The sequence below is a fragment of the Rhinopithecus bieti genome, unplaced genomic scaffold (genome assembly GCF_001698545.2).
Source record: "Rhinopithecus bieti isolate Rb0 unplaced genomic scaffold, ASM169854v2 scaffold_57691, whole genome shotgun sequence".
Classification (NCBI taxonomy): domain Eukaryota; kingdom Metazoa; phylum Chordata; class Mammalia; order Primates; family Cercopithecidae; genus Rhinopithecus; species Rhinopithecus bieti.
The window spans coordinates 3479430-3507298 of NW_016824383.1; the positions used below are offsets into that span (position 1 = coordinate 3479430).

Sequence of the window (27869 nt, forward strand, 5' to 3'; positions counted from 1 at the left end):
GGGAGGGAGGGAGGGAGGGAAGGAAGGAAGGAAAGGAAGGAAAAGCTTTGAGAGGCTGGTAGCCTCAGAATGAACCCTTGAAGATGGGTAGAGATGGCTTTTCACAAGAAGATGTGGGTGCTGAGTCAAGGAGGGGTAGAGTAAATAAAATAGTGGAAGCAAAAGCATGCAAGTGGAAGAGGCCTAGGTCCCTGAGAGTAGAGGCAACTGCATTGAAATTCTTTAATTTTTCACACCATACAGGAGAAGTTGGGACCAATTTTTTTGTTTCTTGTAATTCCATTTGACATTTCAGAAAAATTATCCCAACTTGGTGTGGTGGCTCACACCTGTAATCCCAGCACTTTGGGAGGCCAAGGTGGGAGGATGGCTTGAAGCCAGGTGTTTAAGACCAGCCTGGGCAACAAAGCAAGTCCCTGTCTTTAAAAACAAAAATTTTTTTTAATTGGAGGGGCATGGTGGCACGCTTCTAGGGTCTCAGCTACCCAGGAGGCTGAAGCGGGAGGATCTCTTGAGCCCAAGAGTTTGAGACTGTAGTGAGCTGTGATTGCACCATTGCACTCCATCCTAGGCAACAGAGTGAGACCCCATCTCTAAAAACAAACAAAAAAGCAAAAAAAAAAAAAAAAAAAAAAAAAAAAACAAGCAAGTGTTTGACTTTATCGCTTCCAAGGAGAACAAGTGCCAGTTTTGTCAGAGAGGAAATGCGTGTCCGTCTCCTGGGTCGTGCTCAGAACCAAAGGAAGCTGAAGACTGTACAAATACAGAAGTGAAGGGAATGGCGAACAGTGAGAGGAGCCGCGCAGAGCAAGGAGGCTGGACTTGCTGCAGGGACGCTGGCGTTAGAAAGGGCCACCGCTAGCGCCCATGGATCGAAGTGAATAGGGCTGATGCGAGTCTCAATCCACACATTCGGATATGTGGAAAAAGTGACTTTTCTAAATTTTTAAAAACTCAAATGGAAGCATGCATTCTACCTAGTTGGCTTGCTTGGGGTTGCCTCAGCGTTTCCCCAGAACTTACGCAGGACTAGGTATCTGTCTGTTGAGTGACCCATAGGGCACCATCATCTGGGTGTGGACTCTTTAGGCTGGTTGCTGTTGGTGGTCTCGGGTCCTGCCTGGGGGCACAAAACTCTCCACGAGTCTGCCCATGACCTCCTCCATTTCAGGGCACCCAATGGCCATTTTGTTCTAGGGTCTTATAACGCCCCCTCCCCCATCTCCTCACAAGGCTTGTGGCCCCCAGCCACCCCAGCTTGCAGAGAGGGTCACTCTCTGGTCCTGGGGGCAACGCTCTTCTTCCTCCTGCTTCTGGCCAAGACGTTTTCCTCCTATTCTCTGAATTCTTTCTCATCTCTGGGGTTTAGGCTTTTGGAAACAAAAACCAGAAAGACCCTTGGGTCATGTCTGTTTTTTGTTGTTGTTGTTGAGACAGAGTTTCGCTCTTGTCGCCCAGGCTGGAGTGCAGTGGCGCGATCTCGGCTCACTGCAACCTCCACCTCCCGGGTTCAAGCCATTTTCCTGCCTCAGCCTCCTGGGTAGCTGGGACTACAGACATGCGCCACCACACCCGGCTAATTTTGTATTTGTAGTAGAGTCGGGATTTCTCTGTGTTCATCAGGCTGGTCTCAAACTCCCAACCTCAGGTGATCTGCCCGCCTCGGCCTCCGAAAGTGCTGGGATTCCAGGCGTGAGCCACTGTACCCAACCCCATGTCTGTTTTTTAACCCATCACACCCATCCCTTCCTTGAATGGGGAAATATTGGTTGATATCACAAAATACTATCCAGTCTCATGGTTGAAACTAAGGAACTTGGTTTTCCTTTCAAAGAGTTCAGTATACTCCAGTCTTCCTCTCTGATGAAGTTAACATCCCCAGAAAACTTGCAGTTTCCAACAGTGTCCTGGGGAGACGCCGTTGTAAACGGTCTTAGCACAAATCTAAAACACAGATTCACTGCGGCAGCTGGTTCCTGCGTGCATGCGTGGTGGTCAGAGCTGCCACTTCCTTACGGCCCCTGAGCCATACTAGACAGTTTTCCAAACCCTTCCACTCACATGATCTCATTTCATCTAAAACTATGTCAGCCGGGCGCAGTGGCTCACACCTGTAATCCCAACACTTTGGGCGGCCAAGGCGAGCAGATCACAGGGTCAGAAATTCGAGACCAGCCTGACCTATATGGTAAAACCCTGTGTCTACTAAAAATACAAAAATTAGCCAGGCGTGGTGGTGGATGCCTATAGTCCCGCTACTTGGGAGGCTGAGGCAGGAGAATCGCTTGAACCCAGGAGGCGGAAGTTGTAGTGAGCCGAGATCGCGCCACTGCACTCCAGCCTGGGAGACAGAGCGAGACTCTGTCTCAGAACAAAACAAAACAAAACAAAAAACCCAAAACGAAAAAACTGTATCATAGGATAAGCTCATTTTACCTATTCCACAGGTGTGAAAACCCCAGGCTAGGAGAGATAAGGCAACTTTCAGAAAGTCATGCTGCAAAGTGACAGAGCCTCCCTCAGGTCTGTGCATAGTGATGGTGCATTTCTCCTCCTCTTGTCATGAGGAAGTCTCCCAGTCCCAAAGACAGTCTCTAATTTGGGTTCTAAGTTCTTTCTTTTTGAGACAGAGTCTCACTCTGTTACCCAGGCTGGAGTGCAATGGTGCAATCTCAGTTCACTGCAGCCTCCACCTCCTGGGTTCAAGCTATTCTCCTGCCTCAGCCTCTCGAGTAGCTAGGATTACAGGCGTGCGCCACCATACCCAGCTAATTTTTGTATTTTTAGTAGAGATGGGGTTTTACCATGTTGGCCAGGCTGGTCGCTAACTCCTGACCTCAAGTGATCCAACTGCCTTGGCCTCCCAAAGTGCTGGGATTACAGGCATGAGCCACCGCTCCTGGCCTGCTGTTCTTTATGAAGCTGCTGTCTTGGCAGCAACGGTCAAGGAAAAGGTCCTATCAGAGAGTGACGAGTTTACTCAGTAGACAGTGAGGCTGGACATTGTGCCGCTGAGGTCTGACCGCATTGGCAGGGCCAGAATTAGATGAGAATTTAAAGAGGCATTCTGCCATTTCGCATCACACTTGCAAGGCCCTGAGATAGATCACCTCTTTAAATTCTGTGTTCTGGGTCCCTCACTAGCCTCCCTCTAGTCCAGGCCCTGCCTATGAGCTTTGAAAAGCTTGGCAACGTCAAGAGAATGAGCAGACAAGCCACGGATAGGGAGAAAACATTTGCAAGACATATCTGATAAATGCTGTTACTCAGAATACAAAAGAACTCTCAAAACTCAACAGAAAACAAAACAAAATCCTATTAAAGATGAGCAAAAGTTTTGAAAAGACACCTCACCAAAGATACAAAGATGGCATTTGAAGAGAAACTCAACATCATATGTCATTAGGGAAATGCAAATGAAAAGGAGGAGAAACCACTACACACCATTTAGAATGGCCAAAATCCACAACCCTGAGAATACACAAAGCGGGCCAGGACCTGGAGAAACAGACACTCTTGTTCATTGCTATTGGGAATGCAAAATGCAACAGCCACTTTGGAAGACAGTTTGGCAGTTTCTTACAAAACGACACCTCCTCTTCCCATATGCTCCAGCAACTGCACTCCTTGGAATTTTCCTGAGTTGAAAACTTATGTTCACACGAAAACCTGCACACAGATGTTTATAGCAGCTTTATTCATAATTGCCCAAACTCGGAAGCAGCCAAGATGTGTTTCAGTAGGTGAATGGATAAATAAGCAGTGAAACGTCCAGACAATGGAGTAGTATTCAGTACTAAAAAAGAAATGAGCTATCCAGTCATGACACACATAGAAGAGACTTACATATGTATTGCTGAGTGAAAGAAATCAGCCTGAAAAGGTTACATACTATATGACATCCCGCAAAAGGCAGAAGTATGGAGACGGAATAAAGATCAGTGGTTGCTGTGGCGGAGGCAACCCCCGCTCTGAATTTGGAGTCGGGGAGGGATGAGTAGGTGCAGCAGGAAACTCCTCTGTGTGACACCATCATAGTGAGCATGTCATTAGACATCTGTCAAAGCCCGTAGAATGTACAGGGCCAAGAGTGAGCCCTGCCGTAAACTATGGACTTTAGGGGATAATGATGTGTCAGCGTTGGGTCATTGATGGTCACAATGGACCACTCTGGTGCAGGATGTTCATGGGGGGAGGCTGTGCCTGTTTGGGGACAGGAGCTGTATGGGAACTCTGTACTTTCTGCTCACCTTTGCTATGAACCTAAAACTGCTTTAAAAAATAAATTTTGTTGTTGTTGCTGTTGTTGTTGTTGTTTAAAGCCGGGAAGTTTGCAAAAGAAGACTGGGAAAATGGGGAAGAAAAGTACTGTCCCAGGGCAAACGGGGAAAGCCAGAGAAAGGGATATCATTCTTGTGGCTTTGTGACAGGGTCGGCCTGCAAAAGACATCAATCTTCGTTCCCTCCCCCAAGGCCCCAGAGCCCCTTTGCCATGCTGGGGTCCTGACCTGCTTCTTGCAAACCCTTCCTCCTCAGTTGGCAGCTGCCCGCATCCACCAGCACCTCAGTGTGGGTCCTCAGCAGGCTTTGGTTCCTCCTTGGACCTACAGGTCAGCTGTTCCCCACATTCCAGAAAATCAGCTGTGTGTTGCAGATTTTCCCACAAGCTGCAATTTACCAGCAACCATCTTCTCCCAGCATTCAGGAGCCTGTTTGCAAATAGCACTCCTGGTCAAGTAAATAACCAGTCGGCCAAGGAGCTGGGAGAGGAAAGGGTAGTGGAGCCAAAGACAACAAGGAAAGCTTCTTTGATCTGTCTTGGTGCTAAAACAAAATCTCATAGAAGTAAATGAAATGAGAAGTAAAATTATACACTATGTAAAACAAAACCTTGATATTTTGGAACAAAGTCATCCTGTTTCTTAAAAAAGTTAATTCTTCAGGAATGTGAAAATGAATGGTTTGCCTGAGGAATGTTTATAGAAAATTCATTCTTCTTGAATAATGCTAGAAGCTGGAATATGACAGCTTTTGTCTTTTCTTCAGTTAAAAAATGAAATGGAAAACTCAAAAGTATAATTTTCCTCTGTCACTTTCTACTTTGTAAAAATAGCCTTTCTATTGAAACAACATCATGTCAAAATGGAATTGGCAGCTGGGCGCGGGGGCTCTCGTCTGCCATCGCAACACTTTGGGAGGTTGAGGCGGATGGGTCACTTGAGGTCAAGAGTTTGAGACTAGCCTGGCCAACATGGTGAAACCCTGTCTCTACTAAAAAAAAAAAAATACAAAAATTAGCCAGGCGTGGTGGTGTATACCTGTAATCCTAGCTACTCGGGAGACTGAAGCAGGAGAATCATTTGAATCCAGGAGGCAGAGGTTGCAGTGAGCCAAGATCATGCCACTGCACTCCAGCCTGGGTGACAGGGCAAGACTCCATCTCAAAAAAAAAAAAAATGGCCACACAGACTGAACTACTAGATGATCTTCGAAGGGACTGCTAGAGCCACGCTTTTCAGACACGTGCTGTTCACCTGTACTCTGGCCAGGCAAAGGCTTGGAGGGCGCTCTGTCTTCGGCTCACAGCATTTAAACATTGTGGAGTTTTTGTGTTATTGTGATTATTATTTTTAGATGTCCATTCTGTCTCTTTAGTAGAGAATCAGATAGATAATAAAAATAACCATTCTTCCATCAGCTTTTTGCAAGCTGGGAATACAGAGATGTGCATGGAAGAGGAGGTCTTTCTCCTACCCCAGCTGCTGGTTGCTGGGGAGACAGACAGACAGCACGATGAGGGGGCTGCTGTGGCGGAGGCATCCCCCGCGCTGAATTTAAAAGGAGAAAGTGGTCAGGAAAGCACCCCTGGAGGTCAGAACAGCTGATGCAAGGTATGGGAGTGGAATGGGTGCTCACCAGACAAGAAACGAAGAGCGTTCTCAGCAGAGGGAGTGGCACACAGAGAGCCTCGGATGGAGCAAGCCCACAACAGTCCGTCTCCCCTGCAGAATGCAGCAAAAACACTGGAAAACACATAAAAAGCAACTCCCTGAGGACTCAAGAATCACACAAGAGCATGTGGATTGCGGAGGACAGGCAGAAGCCACGAAGTGACCTGTGTGGATGGGAACGTCCCTTACATTTGTTTCCTCCTTATTCTTGCGACTTTGCCCTGAGTGGGCCCAGGAGCAAGGCTGCAGCGGTGGCTAGGCAGGTAGCGAATGTTCTGACGGAAAGCCCACATGGCTGGCCAGAGGAACTGGGGAAAGGGAACCCTGTGATCCTTTTTTTTGTTTTTCTCCTTTCACAGCTTTGCCCCAAGAACGGGCCCCAGTTCAGAGTTGTGCAGTGGTGGCTGCATACAGGCTAAATCTCCAAGATAAACCCTGTCTTTCTGGTCAGGGAAACAGGAAAAGGTGCCCTTTTGAACTGGAGGGTGTGGCAGAAACCCTGGAGAGGAGAGAGTGGGAGAAGTGGATCATCTCATTCTTTTTTTTTTTTTCTTGAGACGGAGCCTCGCTCTGTTGCCCAGGATGGAGTGCAGTTGCACAATCTCGGCTCACTGCAACTTCTGCCTCCCGGGTTCAAGCCATTCTCCTGCCTCAACCTCCCGAGTAGCTGGGATTACAGGCATGCACCACCACGCCCGGCTAATTTTTTTTTCTTTTTTTTTTTTTTGAGATGGGAGTTTCACTCTGTTACCAGGCTGGAGTGCAATGGTGCAATCTTGGCTCACTGCCACCTCTGCCTCCTAGGTTCAAGCGATTCTTCTGCCTCAGCCTCCTGAGTAGCTGGGATTGCAGGCACCAGCCACCACACCTGGCTAATTTTTGTATTTTTAGTAGAGACAGGGTTTCACTATGTTGGCCAGGCTGGTCTCGAACTGCTGACCTCAAGTGATCCACCAGCCACGGCTTCCCAAAGTGCTGGGTGAGCCACCTGAACTCAGGTGAGCCACAGCGCCTGGCCGAATTTTTGCATTTTTAGTAGAGACGGGGTTTTACCCTGTTGGCCCAGCTGGTCTCAAACTCCCGGCCTCAAGTGATCTGCCCACCTCAGCCTCCCAAAATGCTGGGATTACAGGCGCGAGCCCAGCCTCATCTAACTCTTTCTATGAACCACAGAAGTTCCAGCCTCACCCCTTAACTGCACATGCTTAGGACAGCAGGAAAATAACATAGCAAAGGCTTTGAGAACAGAATTAGGATTCATACCACTGCTCACGTCTCTTGGAGTTGCAAAGACTAAAAATTAAGCTGATATCAGAATCTAACCTCACCTAATCTAACACCACACTTCTAAATAGCCCATGGGTCAAAAAGGAAATCAAAAGAGAAATTAGAAAATATTTTGAATTTATGTAAAAATGGATGGGACTCAGTGATTAAAGGGAAATTTGTACCATTAAATGCTGATTTTGTTCCATTTCATTTTTTATAGAATATAGCTTTATTTATAGAATCTTACCAATCATTTACAGGCCACATAAGTTAATTTTATTTTCTAATTTCTTTTCATAACAGCTGAGTTATTTTTTAAAACAATGTGCTGGAGGCCGAGTGCAGTGCTCATATCTGTAATCCCAGCATTCTGGGAGGCCAAAGTGGGAGGATCACTTGAGCCTTGGAGTTCGAGACTAGCCTGGGCAACATGGCAAAACCCCATCTCTACTAAAAATACAAAAATTAGCCAGATGCGATGGTGCACGCCTGTAGTCCCAGCTATTCAGGAGGCTGAGGCAGGAGGCACACTTAAGCCCCGGAGGTCGAGGCTGCAGTGAGCCGTGATCATGCCTTTGCACTCCAGCCTGGGTGACAGAGCAAACCCTGTCTCCAAAAAAAAAAAAAAATGTCGCAGTGGAATTGCAGACCTGCAAAGGGAAATAGGAACAATAAAATCCTAACTTCTCACACAAATATCAGACAACTTTTTTTTTGCCGGGTGCAGTGGCTCACTCCTGTAATCCCAGCACGTTGGGAGACTGAGGCGGGCAGATCACTTGAGGTCAGGAGTTTGAGACCAGCCTGGCCAAAATGGTGAAACTCCATCTCTACTAGAAGTACAAAAAAAAAATTAGCCAGGTGTGGTGGCACACACCTGTAGTCCCAGCTACTCAGGAGGCTGAGGTGGGAGGATCACTTAAACCCAGGAGACAGAGGCTGCAGTGAGCCAAGATTGCACCACTGCACTCCAGCCTGGGTGACAGCGCAAGACTCTGTCTCAAAAAAAAGAAAAAAAACATATATATAGACTTCTTTTTTTAGCTAATCCCCAGCATATTACCATCTTGTCAGAAGGGGGCTTACTAAGACCAGGTCTTAGGTGACCCAAACAGAGCCTCCTTTTTTAAACCCAAGGTGACAGACCAATGAGGAATAAGCCCCCCAAATTAACACTAGACACAAAATACCTGTAGGAGCAAGGACAGGGGCAGCCTGCCTGCCAGTGACTAGGTGAGAAGGAGCAGACACCTGGTGCTGGCTTACTATTCCTGCATGTGACGTGTACTTTCCTTGCTAACATTAACTGGGGCTGGTCCATCCAGAAGGAGGTTGAAGCTACTAATGCCAGGGGTGAAAAGTCTTTAGAACAACCGGCAACTCCTTAGACTTCTACATGTACAAAAGCTTAAAACAGCACATTCAACACCCAGAACCAACTCATGAGGCTAAGCTGTTGCCAACGGCAGCTTACAATCAGCAGATGATAAGTGTCTCCAGCCCCAAGTTCTGACTAGGACTGACCTCTGCACCAAAAGAGTTTTGTTTTGTTTTGTTTGGTTTTGTTTTGTTGAGATGGAGTTTCACTCTTGTTGCCCAGGCTAGAATGCAATGGCGTGATCTCAGCCCACCACAACTTCCACCTCCCAGGTTCAAGCGATTCTCCTGCCTCAGCCACCCAAGTAGCTGGGATTACAGGCATGCGCCACCACACCCGGACTAATTGCTTATATTTTTAGTAGAGACAGGGTTTCTCCATGTCGGTCAGGCTGGTCTCGAACTCCCGACCTCAGGTGACCCACCTCAACCTCTCAAAGTGTTGGGATTACAGGCGTGAGCTACCGTGCCCGACCTTCAACAAGAGTTTTAAAAGGATTAAGGTAGCTGTCTATGAAAGGAAATTTCTTAATATAGGTGTGCACAAAAAGAGAAAGCACCTATTATTTCATATTTTATTTTCAACTTGTTAAAGGTTATATTTTGAACTCCTTTCCTAAACAAGAAACCTGCTAACTCTAATTTTGTGTTCTCCAAAACAAAAGGTATTATTTTAAAGGTATAACAAGATCTATAGGGAATGCTAAAATTACGCACTTAATGCATCAATGTGAGTTAGGGAAAGCAAAATCTTCCAGAGTCTTAAACTTTGAGTGTTATTTTCTGGTAGCTCCTGAAAGCAATTTGAGAAAAATACAACAGAAAAGATGAAGAATTGTTTTATAACAACAATAATAAAGATATTATAAAAAGTTAGATTCCAACATTCAAGGAATTGGTTCTTTGGTTAACCTGGACCATAATACTATCAGGAGTCAGTCCTGATATTTCATCTAGAATCCCAATCACTGAAGTTTTCCTCCCTCTTCAGCCTGTTCTCAAATCTTTTGAAGTTAACAGGCAAGATAAGGAGAGAAACTTCTATCACCAGCAGTTTCCTTGCTCGTGCTCTTTTCAAGAATATCCCTGGTTTGAGAGATGTCTCCCAAGAAGGGAAAACAAAACTTTTGCTTTTTTGTTTTTTTCGCTGAGAGAGTCTTGCTCTGTCACCTAGGCTGGAGTACAGCGGCGCTATCTTGGGTCACTGCAGCCTCGACTTCCCAGGCTCAAGTGATCCTCCCACCTCAGCCCCCCAAGTAGCTGGGACTGCAGGCGCACACCACCACACCCAGCAAATTTTTTTTTTTTTTTTTGGGACAGTGTTTTGCAATGTTTCCCAGGGTAGTCTTTAACTCCTGAGCCCAAGTGATCCTCCCACCTCAGCCTCCCAAAGCACTGGGATTACAGGCGTGAGTTACCACACCCAGCTGATGCTGATTTTAATGACTAAGAGTGGACAGTTTTTCTAAGAAGATTAAGAACTCACTGGCGGCGTGCAGTGGCTCATGCCTGTAATCCCAACACTTTGGGAAGCCAAAGTGGGAGGATCACTTGGACTCGGGAGTTCAAGACCAGACTGGCCAACATGGTGAAACACCGTCTCTCCTAAAAATACAAAAATCAGCCAGGTGTGGTGGCACATGCCTGTAATCCCAGCTACTCGGGAGGCTGAGGCAGAAGAATTGCTTGAACCCAGGAGGCAGAGGTTGCAGTGAGCTGAGATCATGCCACTGCACTCCAGCCTGGGTGACAGAGTGAGACTCTGTCAAAAAGAAAAAAAAAAGATTAAAAACTTAGACAATGGCAATGAAGCAGTACTCTTATGCACACGAATCAGTTTGTGAACACAGCCCTTGGGCTGCAACTGTGGGCACCACTGAGAAAGGCTTCTGGAGAGACTGGCTCCCCAAAGTGGCTAAAGAATCTCACATTATCCATATGATAGTAATAAATCGATTCACCCAGTGAACCCTGCAGATGAGCTTTCCTTGAAGTCAGGGTTCTGAGGCAAGGGCTCCAGAGTGCCTGAGGCTGGCCCACGATTTTACAGACAAGTGTATCCGTCCATTTTCTGGGCAGAATTAGAGCAATTCATATTCATATTCAATTCAACATAGGATTCAACCTTTTTTTTTTGCAAGGGAGAAAGCAGTAACCCAGACAGATGGTTGAAAGCCCATCTGTAGCGTAATCATTAGGGCCGCCATTCTGCAAACAGCTGTAGTGCCCCAAACTAAGTTTGTGACCTTACATTTCAGAGACCCCTGTTATTCATGCTTTTATTTACAGAAGTAGCGAATCCTAAATTTTGCTTGCACTGATTCCATTTCTGATTACCCTTGTTCAAGCAGAGCATAAACTGCATTCCAGTTCTACCAGTCAGCTTGCCACTGTGCAGACATCTCCACTAGGGGAGGATAGTTGTGTGGTCTCCTTTCTAACAGAGACGTCTGAAATATGCTCAGAATGTGTTTCTAGGGAGGCAGCTCCCAAGTCTTTTCTCTTTTTTTTTTAGACAGAGACAGAGTCTCACTCTGTCGCCCAGGGTTGAGTGTGGTGGCACGATCTCAGCTCACTGCAACCTCCGCCTCACGGATTCAAAAGATTCTCATGCCTCAGCCTCCCAAATAGCTGTAACTACAGGTGCACACCAACACACCTGGCTAATTTTTGTATTTTTGGTAGAGACGGAGTTTCACCATGTTGGTCAGGCTGGTCTTGAACTCCTGGCCTCAGGTGATCCGCACACCTCAGCCTCCCAAAGTGCTGGGATTACAGGCGTGAGCCACTGCAAGTCTCCTAGAAGACAGGAGTTGGGAAGGGAAGTGGGAATCAGAGCAAAACATTGTTTCCTTGTAGACTCTCTGACCCTCCATTCTGTCAGTGTTGACCTGAAAGAGGAGGTCCAGGCAGCTACATAACCTCCACATTATCTCACCTGGACAGCCAGGAAACACCAGGCACTGCCTCCAGATTAATACCCAGCAGTCCACTCGGAGCAGATGAGCATCATGACAAGACACAGAACATCCGTTCCACTTCCTCTCCCACTCCAGATGAGCCCTGCCTTCCCTCTCACCCTGTCATCTGTTCTCACTTCCGGTTCTCTCTGAGAGAAGTAATAGGCAACTGAGCAGACTTCGAAAAAATAAGAGGGATTCCTGCATCTTCTCTGTAAGAAGAGGTGAACCTGTTTCAAAACTGGCCAGCCGGAGGTCCAGGATGTCCAGCCGGTGTCATGGGCCCCGAACTATGGATTCACCTCTCGATATTTCTAACCAAGTTATAACCACTGGCTCTATTTTTTGCATTGTCAGGTAAAGGATTCAAAATCTTTTGGCACTGGGCAGGGCGCAGTGGCTCATGCCTGTAATGGCAGCCCTTTGGGAGGCTGAGACAGATGGATCACCAGAGGTCAGGAGTTCAAGACCAGCCTGGCCAACATGGTGAAACCCCGTCTCTGCTAAAAAAAAAAAAAAATTACAAAAATTAGCCAGGCGTGGTGGTGGGTGCCTGCAATCCCAGCTACTGGGAAGGCTGAGGCAGGAGAATCGCTTGAACCTGGAAGGTGGAGGTTTCAGTGAGTTGAGATTGTGCCACTGCACTCCAGCCTGGGTGACAGAGCAAATCTCCATCTCAAAAACAAAACAAACAAACAAACAAAACGCAAAAATCTTTCAGCACTGGTTCCAAGGGAAAGAAGCCAGGTTAATCAGAGAAAAAGTTAGGTTTGTCTTGTAAGCTGCATTCAGGTTCCAGAGTAACAGAGAGAAAAGAGGGTGAAGAGAGGGTTAGAGGTACTACCTGGAGACTGGTTGCCAGGGAGGCTTCTTCCTAGGATAGAGCATTTTAAACACCGCTGACATCTGAAGGCAGGAATATGGTCTGTGTAAGTTTTTAATGGAACAACCTCTTTTATGGTGCTTTGTGGATACCGAGTCCTCAGACCAGGGATCAGGCAGCCCAGGGCCCGACTTCCCATCCCACAGGCTCGTAGCAGGGCCCTACCCAATCTGGATCTGTCCTGAATACATCATGAAGACCAGCATGATGGTGAATCTGGCCAAGAGGCCCAGGTTCTGAATGACAAAGGGGATGGGGATGCTGCCCTTCATTCCATCCTCTTGGCAGACCTCATTCATCTCAGGGAACATATTAGCCAGAGCAATATTCAAGAACATTCCTCCAACCAGCACGAAAATCCATTTGGCAGAGAAGTGGCTGCTGGCCAGGATGCCAAAGGCCAGACCCACATAGCAGCAGGTGGAAGGAGGTTGAAGAAGATAGCTTGCTGGATGGTCCTCCTAGTGCTAAGCAGGATGACAAAGTCACGTGGGAACTCCTCAGGGAAGATAGCCATCAGGTGCCGAAGCGTTGGAGCACAGACACGGTGAAGGAGGCGCCAATGGCCAGGCTGCTGAGGACATTGTGGAGGCTGTTATTCAGGGTGATCACCCAGGCCAGAGTGCTGATAAAGTCGTGGAAACCTTTCAGCTCCAGCAGGCACTCTGGGGAGCCTGCAGGGCCAGCACAGAGAATGAGCCCACCACGACCTTCCCATCCATCATGAACCGCTTGCCATCCAGTTCGCTGTTGCAGTGCTGAGGGGTCCTGTGGTCCAGGTCCCCATACCGCCGCTTCTCCATCACCCCCTCCTCCTGGTGCTTCGTGGAAGGAAGCCTCTCAGAGGCGTAATGGCTGTGTCTATGTGATGTTCATTTTCCTGTTTGAGAAACGTCTTCAAGATCTCCAAAAAATAAAAATAAAAGCCCCCAAACACCACTGCAGACTTGGAGACATAATCATCTTCCAGAGGGTTGAAACCAAAAGCCCCAGGAATGAGGTGGGAGAGGACGTTGGACTAGAGGGTTCCAATCGCCAGAGCTATGACATGGAGCGGCAGCCTCCTTCTATAAAAGGCCTTCCTGAAGGCACCACGATGGTGTCCATGAGGGAGCAGAGGGAGATGACAGTCACACAGAGGAGATCCTATCCCCACACTTCAACTGCACTAGATGGCCATCCCAGCATTGAGCAGCGTGACAGAGAATCCTTTTTCTTGCCTGTTCCAGCATCTAGAGGCTGCACACTCCCCTTCACTTGTGGCTCCCTTCCACCTTCAAAGCCAGCAGTGTAGCATCCTCAAATCTCTCTCTGACTCTGACACTGACTCTCCTGTTCCGCCTTTCACTTACAAGGCCTTTCGTGATTACATTGGTTCCACCAGGATAATCCATGATAACGGTCACGCAGAGGAGACCGTATCCCCACACTTCAGTTGTGCTCAGCCTTCCCTCTTCAGTCTATGCATTCTCCTCATTCTCCAGGTTAACAGAGGTGCAGGCTGGGAATCTAGCTCCTGGAGAATGGCGGCAGAACTCCTGGAGCTCACTCCTCCCAATCCATGACTGCCACTGAAATTGTGGGCAGCAAAGAGGTCTCCAGAACTAAAGCACATCAAGAGGTTCCTCTGTCCGTGCATGGGCCAAGTGGCCTTATCCTGCCTCACTCCAACATCCAGGTAGTTGAGCAGGGTGAGTCTGCTCCCAGCCCACTGCCACATCCAGGTTCAGCTGCTGCATTTATCCCACAGGAAAGAGGTAGCACTGATAGCGTGCACCCCTGTGGGTGAAGCATGATCCTCAGGAGCATAAGCTGAGCAGGGCCAGTAGGAGGCAGCTATGGAAGGCTGGGTACAGCAGCTTCATGGTCACCAAATAAGCCTGGCACTCAAGGGGACAGCAGCCACCCCCATGCAGCCTCACCTGCAGGGCCTCAGGGTGGCTGACTACGGCAGAAGCAGCTCAGTCCATACGTCCGCACAGGCACCCATTTGCCCAAACTCCGATCCCTGTGTCAGGCAAAAATGTTTACTTTAGAAAAAAAGAAAGGTCTCTCTAATCATTGACCTCAGTTTTTGCTTTAATAAACTAAAGAGAGAGAGAGAGAGATTCAAAAGAAGCAGAGAAAGGAAATAATAAAGATAGAATAATAGAGCAGAAATCAGTAAAATTGAGGACAGAAAAAAAAGTCAGTGAAACCAAAAGCTGTTTTTGTGAAAAGATTCATAAAAATAAATCTCTAGCCAGACCATCCAAGAAAAAAAAACACACAAATTACTAATATCAGAAATGAAAGAGGGAACATCACTACACACCCTACATACATAAAAAGGATAATATTACAAAGAATGTTATGCCCATAAATTCAACAGCTGAGATGAAATGGATAAATTCTATGGAAAACACAAACAACCAAAGATCACATAGAAGAAATGGAGAATCTAGGCCAGGCACAGTGGCTCACACCTGTAATTCCAACACTTTGGAAGGCTGAGGCAGGCAGATCACTTGAGCTCAGGAGTTTGGGTAATATGATGAAGCACAGTCTGTACAATAAATACAAAACTTAGGCATAGTGACTCGCACCTGTGGTCCCAGCTACTCAGGAGGCTGAGGTGGGAGGATCACTTGAACCCAGGAGGTGACGGTTGCAGTAAGTTAAGATTGCACCACTGCACTCCTGCCTGGATGACAGAGGGAGACCCTGTCTCAAACAAAACAAAACAAAAACAGAAGAAGAAGAAGAAATGGAGAATCTAAATAGTCCTATATCTACTAACAAAAGGGAATTTGTAGTTAAAAACCTTTTAGCAAAGAAAACACCTAGTCCCACCTGGCTTCATTGGTGAATTTTACCAAACATTTAAGGAAGAAATGATACAAATTTAATCCAAACTTTCCCAGATAATTAGAAAATGAGGAGATACATATCAACTCATTTTTTGAAGTCAGAATTATCCTAATACAAAAACCCAACAAAAGCATTGTAAGGAAACTGCAGATCAATGTTCCTCATGAACACAGACACAGAAATCCTCGAAAAATATTAACAAACTAGACTCAGTTGTGTGTAAAAAGGTACATTGTGACAACATGGGGGTTTATCTTACAAAAGAAAGGTGAGGAAATAGGAGGCACATGAGTTTGGGGAACTACAGGAGTTCTATGTGCATGAAACAGGATGAAAGATGGGGAGAGCCAGACATGAGGCTGGAGAAGGAGCAAGAGGCCAGCCTTGTATGTCAGGACTGCTTGAAAGGTTCACAAACCTTTTTCTTCTACTGCGTGAGAACCCAACCTTGGCAACCACCTAGCTCTGTTACCATGTATTGCTGCTGTAACAAATTACCACATACTTAGTGACTTAACACCAGTTTATTATATTACAGTTCTAGAGGTCAGAAGTCCAAAATGGATCTCAGTGGGCTAAAACCAAGATGTTGGCAGAGCTGTGTTCCTTCAGGAAACACCAGGAGGAAATCCTTCTTGCCTTTTCCAGCTTCTAGAGGCTGGACACTTCCCTTCACTCGTGGCCCTCTTCCACCTTCAAAGCCAGCAGTGTAGCATCTTCATCTCTCTCTCTCTGACTGACACCGACTCTCCTGCCTCCCTCTTTCACTTACAAGGCCCCTTGTGATTGCATAGGGTCCACTAGGATAATCCATGATAACCTGCCTGTCTTAAGGCCAGCTAGTTAGCAACCTTAATTAATTGCATCTGCAACCTAAAACCCCCATTATCATGTAACATAACATGTTCACAGGTTCTGGGGAGTGGGACACAGATAACTTTGGAAAGCCATTATTCTGCCTGCCTCACCTTGTAAACCAGTTAAGATGCTACATGTCAACTACATTGCCAGGCAACATTGCTTACGGTAAAAATGGCCCCTGACTGGTGAATTACATATGGACTGGGAGTAGCTAGGAATGGAATTTAAATATCTGATGTAGACACCATGCTTGGAACTTCTCAGCATTTTGGTGACTGCTATGGTCTGAATGTTTGTGACCTGCCCCCAAAAAAATTCTGTGTTGAAACCTAATCCCCAGTGCAGTAGCACTGGGGCTTTAGGAGGTGATTAGATCATGGGGGCAACGCCCTCACAAATGGGATTTGTGCCCTTATAAAAGAAGCCTGAGGAGCTTTTTTGCCCCTTCCCCCATGTGAGGACACAGAGGTGAACAGTCTGCCACCCAGAAATGGACCGTCATCACCACTTGACCATGCTGGCACCCTGAGCCTGAATTTCTAAGCTCAGGGAACTGTGAGAATACATTTTTGTGGTTTAAAAGCTACCCAGGACAGGCATGATGGCTCATGTCTGTGATCCCAGCACTTTGAGAGGCCAAGGTGGGTGAATCGCTTGAGCCCAGGGGTTCAAGACCAGGCTGGGTAACACAGCGAAACCCCACCTTTACTAAAAATACAAAATTTAGCCAGGCGCAGTGGCGTGCACCTGTAGTTCCAGATGCTTGGGAGGCTGGGGCAGGAGGATCACTTCAGCCCGGGAAGTCAAGGCTGTAGTCAGTCACAATTGTGCCACTGCACTCCAGCCTGGGTGACAGTGAGACCCCGTCTCAGAAAAACCTACCCAATTTATGGTATTCTGTTGTAGCAGTCCAGGTGAACCAAGGCAGTGATGCTTGTGAAAGGCACATCCCCTGCGAACTGTTACAAGAGATACTGCCCCTGTGGTGAGCATCTTCCCACGCGGACCCTGCCCCTCCCTGTGAAGGCCCCATCTGCTTGCACTATGACCATCACATGGGGCTAAGATAACTCCTGGATGTTACATACTCTGCTGTGAGAACTTCTCCAGGACTCCTCACGCAAGGCAGCCTGGCGCTGTTCTGCTGGCAAGCCGGGGCCTCTGTCCCTGTCCTTCTGAAGAGATCAGAGCACATTCTGTCATCGTCTTGTGAGTCTGAATGTCTAGTCAATCTTCGACATCGTCCTGGGCTAAAGAGGGGCTGTCTTCCATCTAATAACCAATGAGGCGCCAACCCTTATATTTGTAAATACTTCATTTTTTTTTTTTTTCCCTCTCCCCCCTTTTTTTTTTTTTTTTTTTTTTTTGAGACAAAGTCTCACTCTGTCGCCCAGGCTGGAGTCCAGTGGCACAATCTCAGCTCATTGTAACCTCAACCTCCCAGGCTCAAGTGATTCTCATGCCTCAGCTTCCTGAGTATCTGGGACTACAGGCGTGCGCCACCATACCTGACTAATTTTATTTATTTTGTATAGAGACGAGGTCATACTATGTTGCCTAGGCTGCTCTTAAACTCCTGGACTCAAGCAATCCTCCCACCTCAACCTCCCAAAGTGCTGGGATTACAGGCAAGAGCCACCACACCTGGCCAATACTTCATCTTGTTATCACCTCTTCATATATACTGGCAATGCTCAGGCAACCTCAGTTGAAACTGAGACCCAGAATGGTTGGTAATTTGCCCACATTTGCCCAGAAAGTTAGTGGGCTCTTCCCCCTTCTCAAATATGCTAAAAAACAACCCACCTGCTTGGCAACATTGTCTAATGCGAAGTTGGGATTAGTGCCCAGTTCTTCAAAAGATCTTTATGGACCCTAAGTCACAGATATACATCCAACCAATGAACAAATCTACTCACTGACTTCCTGCTGGTGCTGGGCACTACATATTCAAGAATCTCTGTCCAGGGAGGACGCAATGGCTCACACCTATAATCCCAGCACATTGGTAGGCCAAGTGGTAGGCCATGTGGTGCTGGGCACTACATATTCAAGAATCTCTGTCCAGGGAGGACGCAATGGCTCACACCTATAATCCCAGCACATTGGAGGCCCAAGTGGGAGGCCAAGTCTGAGCCCAGGAGTTCCAGACCACCCAGGGCAACATAGCAAGACCCTGTCCTACAAAAAAATGAAAAATGATAAAAATTAGTCCAGCATGGTGGCACACACCTGTAGTCCCAGCTACTCAGGAGACTGAGGTGGGAGGATCACTTAAGCCCAGGAAATCGAGGCTGCAGTGAGCCATGATGGTGCCACTTCACTCTAGCCTGGGTGACACAGTGAAACCCTGTTTTAAAAAAAAGAGAGAGAGAGATAATCTCTGCCCTGTGGGTAACTGCATTTTATCTTTCTTGCAGTGCTTCTTTTTTTTTTTTTTTTTTTTGAGACAAATTCTCACTCTGCCGCCAAGGCTGGAGTGTAGTGGCGCTATTTCAGCTCACTGCAAACTACACCTTCCAGGTTCAAGTGATTCTCCTGCCTCAGCCTCCCGAGTAGCTGGGACTACAGGCATGGGCCACCACACCTAGCTAATTTTTGTATTTTTTTTTTAGTAGAGATGGGGTTTCACCATGTTAACCAGGCTAGTCTTAAACTCCTGACCTCAGGTGATCTGCCCTCCTCAGCCTCCCAAAGTGTTGGGATTACAGGCGTGAGCCACCGCGCCTGGCCTCTTGCAGTGCTTTTTTATCTTGACAGAGACACATGGCCAGGGTGAGAGAAAGAGGAAACCAGCAGTTTGATAGGAATTTGAAACAGGAGGCTTATTCTAGCACCTTGAATTGGCAACAGTAGGAAAGCCAGAAATTAGTCAAAGATGATCAAGACATTCGAGAAAGACACAGGAACCAGCTTGAAGGGGCTCCCACTGGCCAAATCCAGGACAATTTATGCACCAAAATAAATACTGACAGTAATGAATTGTAGCCTACTGAATAAAACAGAAAACCCTGAGTGCCTCCTAATAGCAGCCAATAATTGGATATATTGAAAGTTTGGTAAGGAACAAGTTTAGACAGTTTCAAGGTATCTTTCCACAAATTCTTATTCACTACAAAAATAAAAAGTAACTCTACAGCGAAGAAACTTGGTAGACACCACCTTAATCACATGATGACAATGAACATCATTAATGGGACAAGGTGACATCTTGGGCTACTGGATAGGATGCAATGAGAAGAATGCAGTTTGTCTTCTGTGATATTCCTGCCAAAGGATAATACCTGCATCTAATGAGGAGATAGAAAAGAAGCCCAAATTGAGGGGTGTTCTACAAAATAACGGCCGCCATCTTGGAAGGTGCTGTGGGTCATCAAAGTCAAGGAAGGGCTGGAGGGAGCTAAAGAGACATAAGAACTACATGTGGCATGTGATTCTTAGCTGAATTCTACTGCTATGAAGGGCATTCCTGGTACATTTGATGAAACCTGAATAGGGTTAGAGGGTTACATGATGGTAACGTATCAATGATAGTTTCCTGACTTTGATGGCTGTATCATGGTTACGTAAGAGAATGTCTTTCTGTGTAGGAAATAAAAAACATTCAGGGCTGACAGGGAGTTAGGTTGATATCTCCCATTCAAGTGGTTCAAGAAACATTTTTTTTTCCTTTTTTGAGACAGGGTCTCGCTCTGTCATTCAGGCTGGAGTGCAATGGCGTGATCTCGGCTCACTGTCGCCTCCGCCTCCGCCTCCTGGTTCAAGCAATTCTCATGCCTCAGCCTCCCGAGTAGCCAGGACTACAAGTGTGTGCCACCACGCCCGGCTAATTTTTTTCTAGAGATGGGGTTTCACCATGTTGTCCAGGCTAGTCTCGAACTCCTGAGCTCAAGTGATCTGCCTGCGTTGGCCTCTCAGAGTGCTGGGATTACAGGTGTGAGCCACTGCACCTGGCCAGGAAACTTTTCTTTATGCTGTACTTGCAACCTTCCTGAAAACTTGAATTGTTACAAAATTCAAAACAATTTAATGTTAAGATTCTTTTTTTAAAGTAAATGATGCCAACAAGCATATGAAAAGATGCTCCACATCATTAGTCATTTGGCAAATGCAAATCACAACCAAAAGAGGGTACCGCTTCACACCCACAAGGATGGCTATAACCCAAAAAGTGAAAAATAACAAATGTTGGCAAGGATGTGAAGAAATTGGAGCTATTGCTGATGAGAATGTAAAATGGTTCCAAACAGGTACCCAAATACATGTGCGTGGTGGCATTATTCACAATAGCCAAAAGATGGAAACAGCCCAAGTGTCTATCAGCAGATGGGCGGATAAACTAAATGTGGTGCACCTGCATCATGGAATACTCTTCAGCCATAAAAGGAATGAAATACTGATACGTGCTACAACATGCATGAATTCTGAATACATTACGCTGAGTGAAAAAAGCTGGCCAGGCACGGTGGCTCATGCCTATAATCCCAGCACTTTGGGAGGCCAAGGTAAGAAGATTGCTTGGAGCCAGGTGTTTGAGACAAGCCTAGACAGCAATGTGAGATCCCTGTCTCTATTTAACAAGAACAACAACAAAAAATTGAGAGGCCAGACACAGTGACTCACACCTGTAATCCCAGCACTTTCAGAGGCCCAGGCGATTGGATCATCTGAGGTCAGGAGTTCAAGATCAGCCTGGTCAACATGGCAAAACCCCATCTCTACTAAAAATACCAAAATTAGCTGGGCGGGGTGGCAGGTGCCTGTAATCGCAGCTACTCTGGAGGTTGAGGCAGGAGAATCACTTGAACCTGGGAGGCGGAGGTTGCAGTGAGCTGAGATGGCACGACTGCACTCCAGCCTGGGTAACAGAGTGAGACTCTATTAAAAAAAAAAAAAAAAAAAAAGTGAAAAAGAAAACAAAGGAAGAATCTAGTCACAAAAGACTGCATATTTTGTGATTTTATTTGTGTGAAATGTCCAGAATAGGTAAATCTGTAGAGACAGAAAGCAGACTGTTGGTTGCTAGGATCTGGGAGGAATGGAAAGTGGAGAGAACTGCTTAATGGAATGAGGTTTTATTCTGAAGGTGTGGAAGTGCTTTGGAACTAAATAGTGGTGGTGGTTGCAAAACATTGTGAATGTACTAAATGTCACTGAGTTGTTCATTGAAAAATGATTAATTTTATTGTAAGTGAATTTAACCTCAATACTTTTTTAATTCAAGCATTTTGATGTGAATTTGGTATTTTTTTAAAAAGGAAATGGGAAGTGATAAAACATAGTTGGCAGCAACTGGCAGCAGCCTTTAGAAACAGCATTTCCTAGCCAGGCGCGGTGGCTCGCACCTGTAATCCCAGCACTTTGGGAGGCCAAGGTGGGCAGATCACGAGGTCAGGAGTTCGAGACCATCCTGACATGGTCAAACCCTGTCTCTACTAAAAATACAAAAATTAGCTGGGCATGGTGGTGGGTGCCTGTAGTCCCAGCAACTCAGGAGGCTGAGGCAAGAGAATTGCTTGAACCCAGGAGGCAGAGGTTGCAGTGAGCTGAGATCGTACCACTGCACTCCAGCCTGGGTGACAGAGCGAGACTCCGCCTCAAAAAAAAAAAAAAGAAGAAGAAAAAGAAAGAGAAAGAAAGAAAGAGTATTTCCTGTAGCTGGTCCCAGAAGATGGAGTCGCCTCATCTTTCTTGGACAGCCTTGAAGTCCCACATCAGAATGGACCAAAGTGAGGGGAGGGGGCTGGGCCCTGTGCTGGGCAGGAGAAACCCTCCAGGAGCCAGGCAGGGAGGCTGGCCTCATGACAGCTGCTCATGTGGCTCTGCTCTGAAGTTGGAGGCGGCACCCTAACCCTAGCAAGATGACTGAAAAACCATGCTGATGGGATGGCATGAAAGAGAGTCAGGCTGGGAGGAGTGAATGGAGGAACTGCCGCGAACTCATTCTCCCTGATCAAAGCGCGTGACCCACTAAATTCGTGCTGGTGGTTTTCTACTACAGAGTCTGTGAAGTACAATGCATTTGCTTCAGATAATTCACAGAAGCACTTGTCTGCATGGTTTCCGCTGTAGACGGCTGCCTCCCGAGGGTAGGCCCCATGTTGCACCCAGCAGCGATGGCCAACAACCTCATTGAACACCACACTGTCCATCCGTGCTGCGTAATCTGATGTCGATGGTGACACCATAGCTCATCTGTCACTTCTCCATTTAGCACCATTTCACTATTTGGTCTAGAAAGAATAATTTATCAGTTTTATTGGCACTAAAATCTTTTACCTCCACAAATCTGAAAAGTGCAGATTGAAGAATATAGAAAGAAACCTTCAGGGCCAGGCACGGTGACTCACGCCTGTCATCCCAGCACTGTGGGAGGCCGAGGAGGACAGATAATTTGAGGTCAGGAGTTCAAGACCAGCCTGGCCAACATGGTAAAATCCCATTTCTACTAAAAATACAAAAAAAAAAAAAAAAAATTAGCTGGGTGTGGTGGGCGCCTGTAATTCCAGCTACTCGGGAGGCTGAGGCAGGAGAATTACTTCAACCTGGAAGGCAGAGGTTGCAGTGAGCCGAGATCATGCCACTGCACTCCAGCCTGGGTGATGGAGTGAGACTCCGTCTCAAAAAAAAAAAAAAAAAAAAAGGAAAGAAAGAAAAGAAAGGAAGGAAGGAGGGAGGGAAGGAAGGAAGGATGAACAGGGGCTTCCTTCCTCTGCCCGCCGCGCCCCCACATGCTGCTTTGGGCCAAGGGTCTGCACGCAGCCCAGCCTTCTGACCCATGCTCCCCCTTGCCCGTGAGCCTCCCACAGCCCAGACTTCCACTACCCCTGCAAGTCATGAGTTGCTCAGCTCTGTCTTCAGCCCAAACTCCCTGTGAACTCCATCTCTATCAGTCCTCCCGTCTGCTGGCCATGTGCTTCTCAGTTTCCTAAAGGCCTCCTAAGTTCAGCCTGGCCCCATGTGAACTCATGGCACACCCCATTCCACTTGCTTTTTCACAGCACCATCTCCCTGGTGGTCAGCCCAGACGTGCCTTCCTTTCCCACCTCCCCAGCATCCAGATCGTAACCACATCCCCTGCTCTTCCACCCTCCTCACCACCTGGCTCTCCACCCCGTCTCCCTACCAGAGCGTCAGTATCTAGACTCCCGTGGTTTCCTCATTGGTCTGCTTGATTTTTTTTATTTATTTATTTATTTATTTATTTATTTATTTATTTATTTTCAGATGGAGTCTCACTCTGTCACCCAGGCTGAAGTTCAGTGGCACGATCTCAGCTCACTGCAACTTCTGCCTCCCATGTTCAAGCGATTCCTCCTGCTCAGCCTCTGGAGTAGCTGGGGTTACAGGCACATGCCACCACACCTGACTAACTTTTTGTATTTTTTAGTAGAGACGTGGTTTCACTACATTCAGGCCAGGCTGGTCTCAAACTCCTAACTTCATGATCCTCCCACCTCGGTCTGCTTATTTTGTTCACCTCTGATACATTCTCCACACTAGGTTGAAGTGATCTTTCTAGAATGTAACAGCAGAGCGTGGTGTCGAACCTACAATCCCAGCTACTTGGAAGGCTGAGGCCAGAGGATTGCTTAAGCCCAGGAGTTCAAGACCAGCCCGGGCAACATAGTGAGACCGCCCCCCACCCCTAACACTCAATCAAAAAAATAAAATGTAACAGCAATCGTTTTACTTCTCTGTTAAATAACCCTTCATTTGATGACACCTGCCTACATGATACTAGCCCCACACTCTCGTAGCACTCAAGGCCCTTCCTGGTCTGCTCCCTGCCCTCCTGGGCTCCAGTAAGGGACCACCCAGGCTTTCCAGAAAGTGCCAGCCTGGTTTTCAGTTGCTCCGTCTTTGCCTATTCTGCCCCACCACACCTGCGTGGGAGTTCTGCCTGGAACTCGCCCTCTCTGCTCACAGTGCCTGGTGGGTCCCATTCATCTTTCCAGGCTCAAATTAAGTATAAAGCCCTTCCTAACCTTATCCTTACCTCCCGCCCCAAAAAGAATTGATCATCTTCTCCTTCTTGGCTCCTCTACCCTTTACCGACGTCTGTGGTGGCACCTTGATTTGATCGTTGAGTTTGCTGCTGTTAGTTTTGTCTACAAATAAATAGAAGGCAGAAATCACGGGCCGGGCTCAGACGCTCACGCCTGTAATCTGAGCACTTTGGGAGGCTAAGGAAGGTGGATCATGAGGTCAGGAGTTTGAGATCAGCCTGGCCAACATAGTGAAACACCATCTCGACTAAAAATACAAATATTAGCCGGGTGTGGTGGCACATGCCTGTAATCCCAGCTACTGCGGAGGCTGAGGCAGGAGAATCGCTTGAACCTGGGAGGCAGAGGTTATGGTGAACTGGGATCATGACACTGTACTCCAGCCTGGGTGATATAGCGAGACTCCATCTCAAAAACAAACAAATAAATAAAAAGCAGGAATCATATTCCACCTCCACCCACTTCCTCATTTCTTCAGTGTGATGCCTGACATAGCATGTGTTGAATGAATGAATGAATGATATGGGGTTCTCATCTTATTTTCATACTTATTAGCTATTTAATAGCTCTGGACAAATGACTTAGCTGACTGGATATCAATTTTCTCATTTTATGAATAAAAAAATTGAGGTGAGTATAGGTTATAAATTCTGCTTCTCAGTTCATGCACCCATCACTGTAAGATATATTCCTCTCCCGGCCAGGCACGGTGGCTCAAGCCTGTAATCCCAGCACTTTGGGAGGCCGAGACGGGCGGATCACGAGGTCAGAAGATCGAGACCATCCTGGCTAACACGGTGAAACCCCGTCTCTACTAAAAAATACAAAAAACTAGCCGGGCGAGGTGGCGGGCGCCTGTAGTCCCAGCTACTCGGGAGGCTGAGGCAGGAGAATGGTGTAAACCCGGGAGGCGGAGCTTGCAGTGAGCTGAGATCCGGCCACTGCACTCCAGCCTGGGCGACAGAGCCAGACCCCGTCTCAAAAAAAAAAAAAAAAAAGATATATTCCTCTCCCACAGCCATGAAACACCATACAATTCTCAGAGAGGCATTTCTTGTAGGTATTACAAAGAACAACAACAACAAAATCTGATTCTTTGTAGCAGTGAGCACAGACTTGTAGCCACGTTTCTGGGTTTCTGACTCTACTGAGTTCAGAGTTTGCCCCCCAGAATTCATATATACCCAGAACTTTGGAATATGACTTTATTTGGAAAGTGGGTCTTTGCAGATATGATTAAGTTGAGGTCATACTGGATTAGATTAGAGTGGGGCCTAAGACCAATGGCTGGTATCTTTATAAGAAGAAGATGGGGCTGGGCGCAGTGGCTCATGCCTGGAATCCCAGCACTTTGGGAGGCCAAGGTGGACAGATCACGAAGTCAGGAGATCGAGACCATCCTAGTTAACACAGTGAAACCCCGTCTCTACTAAAAAATACAAAAAATTAGCCAGGCGTGGTGACGGGCGCCTGTGGTCCCAGCTACTTGGGAGGCTGAGGCAGGAGAATGGCGTGAACCCAGGAGGCGGAGCTTGCAGTGAGCCGAGATCGCGCCACTGCACTCCAGCGTGGGCGACAGAGCGAGACTCTGTCTCAAAAAAGAAAAAAAAAAAAAAAAAAAGCAAAGATGACACAGTGAGACACAGAGAAGTGGGTTATGTGAAGATGGGGGCAGAGATTGGAATGATGTCAACAAATCAAGGAATAAATGCCAAGTGCTATCAGAGGTCACCAGTTGATAGGAAAAGATGAGGAAGAAGGATTTTCCCCTAGAGCCTTCAGAGGGAGCATGACCCTGCCAACACCTCGATTTTGGACTTCCAGCCTCCAGAGCTGTGAGAGAATACATTTTTGTTGCTTAGAACCACACGGTTTATGGTAATTTGTTCCTGCAGCTCTAGGAAGCTGAGACATAGCCCAGCCATGCCATCTCTCAACTGCCTTTTCGGCCCCCTTGCAGTGAATGGCCCACTTGGGTAGAGCTGCGATAAGACTCAAATGAAAATGAATTCATTCTAGACTGTAAGGTTTATAGACTATACAAACATATGGGACATGGATTTCTGTTCCTCCGTACATGCCAGTCAACACCGTGGTCCAGTTTGAGTAACCTGAATAGCCCCAAAGTCAGAAAGAATTAACATCACAGTCAGTGAGGGCTGATTAAGAGCCTCAGGCCATGAGCAGACTTCTAACATCTTCTGTTGATTAAGATTTTTGGTTTCTACCTGCAAGGCCGAAGCAACGGTCAGGGAGTGTCTGGGAGTGTCTGGGGGGCCGGCTAGGTGAGGGAGTGAATGGCATGAACGGTCCCACGGAAGGTGGATCTAGTTTCTCTTTCTGTTATTTATTCTGCACTAATTTGTCAAATGTCCCTCAAATATAACTACGGTCTGCCAACCTTCTCTAATTTTCTTGACCTTAATAAGAACCAGATAAGGTGATGGGTGTCCAGCAGGCCCCAGCGTCGTTCAGATTCCACGTGCTCTTCCTAAGAAACTGTGGTTGTCTCTCAAGTCCATTACAACCCATGCCATGCCCAAAGCTTCGAATCCCTGGACATGTTTAGCATCTGTGTGATTAGGTGTTATTAGATCAGCCGGATGCTATCAGGCACTCAAGATGTAAATTGAGTAATTGAGACCCATACTGTAAAATGCATCAAGCTTGCCTATCACAGTATTTAATTTGCAAAATGGTTGAAGTCGGAGTAGGGAAGAGTCATCCCCCTGCGAGGGGGACCATGTTCCTACTGCAGACATAGAGCCCTGGGTGTCTGGGTGGGAGGGCACTCCCTTCAGGGCTCAGGACATTCAGCCTAGGATGACTGAGAAACAGCAGAATTGGTCATGTGGTGCTAAAATGCCACCTTACACATCCATGTGTACAGATAGAAAGGCTGTGCCCTTTGCTGACGCAGCGATTATCACGTCTAGGTGAATTAGGACTTCCCCTGCCTATCATTATTATTATTATTAAGACAGAGTCTCGCTCTGTTGCCCAGGCTGGAGTGCAAGTGGAGCGATCTCAGCTCACTACAACCTCCATCTCCTGGACTCAAGCAATTCTCCTGCCTCAGTCTCCTGAGTAGCTGGGACTACAGGCACCTGCTACCACACCTGGCCAATTGTTGTATTTTTAGTAGAGACAAGGTTTCACTATGTTGGCCGGGCTGATCTGGAACTCCTGACCTCAAACGATTCACCCGCCTCCCAAAGTGCTGGGATTACAGTCGTGAGCCACCGCGCCCGGCCCTCCCCTCCCTTTTGGATCCCAGTGTGGAAGCGAACGTGACCTCCATTCTTGGAGGAACGCCAAGATGTCAACTCAGTTAGTGAAATTCTTATGACAATTCAAAGCCAATTTATCTTACAGCTGAAAGCGTGGAATCTTATCAGTGCTCACACTGAATGCCAGGAGAACCCAGCCTGAACATTGGAGCAAAAGTAATGCTATCTTGTGGGCCTAGCATCTAACAGAATTTTAGGGTAAAATGTTAGACCCTAGAAATAAACACAGTTTCACTAGGTGGAATCCTTGTTAGACCTGAGTGCCTCGTTGTATTGAGTTTCCCAAATAGAAGCTCTTAAATGAGTACTTCTGTCTCAGGTTTAAAAGCATTTTCAAGGCGGTCGTCCAGTATACTAACCTTTGCTGAAATACTGTATCGGTTAGTGAGATGCAAAGCTGCTGTGACAAAGAAACCCAG

General features: G+C 46.9%; 1 protein-coding gene and 1 pseudogene across 1 annotated transcript in view; one reads left to right on the forward strand and one right to left on the reverse strand.

Annotated features, from left to right (window-relative positions):
• Positions 1 to 27869, forward strand: part of GNG4 (G protein subunit gamma 4) — a 102309-nt gene that overhangs the window by 21352 nt on the left and 53088 nt on the right. The gene's annotated exons all lie outside the window — the stretch shown is intronic.
• Positions 12602 to 14305, reverse strand: LOC108522197 (zinc transporter ZIP14 pseudogene; annotated as a pseudogene).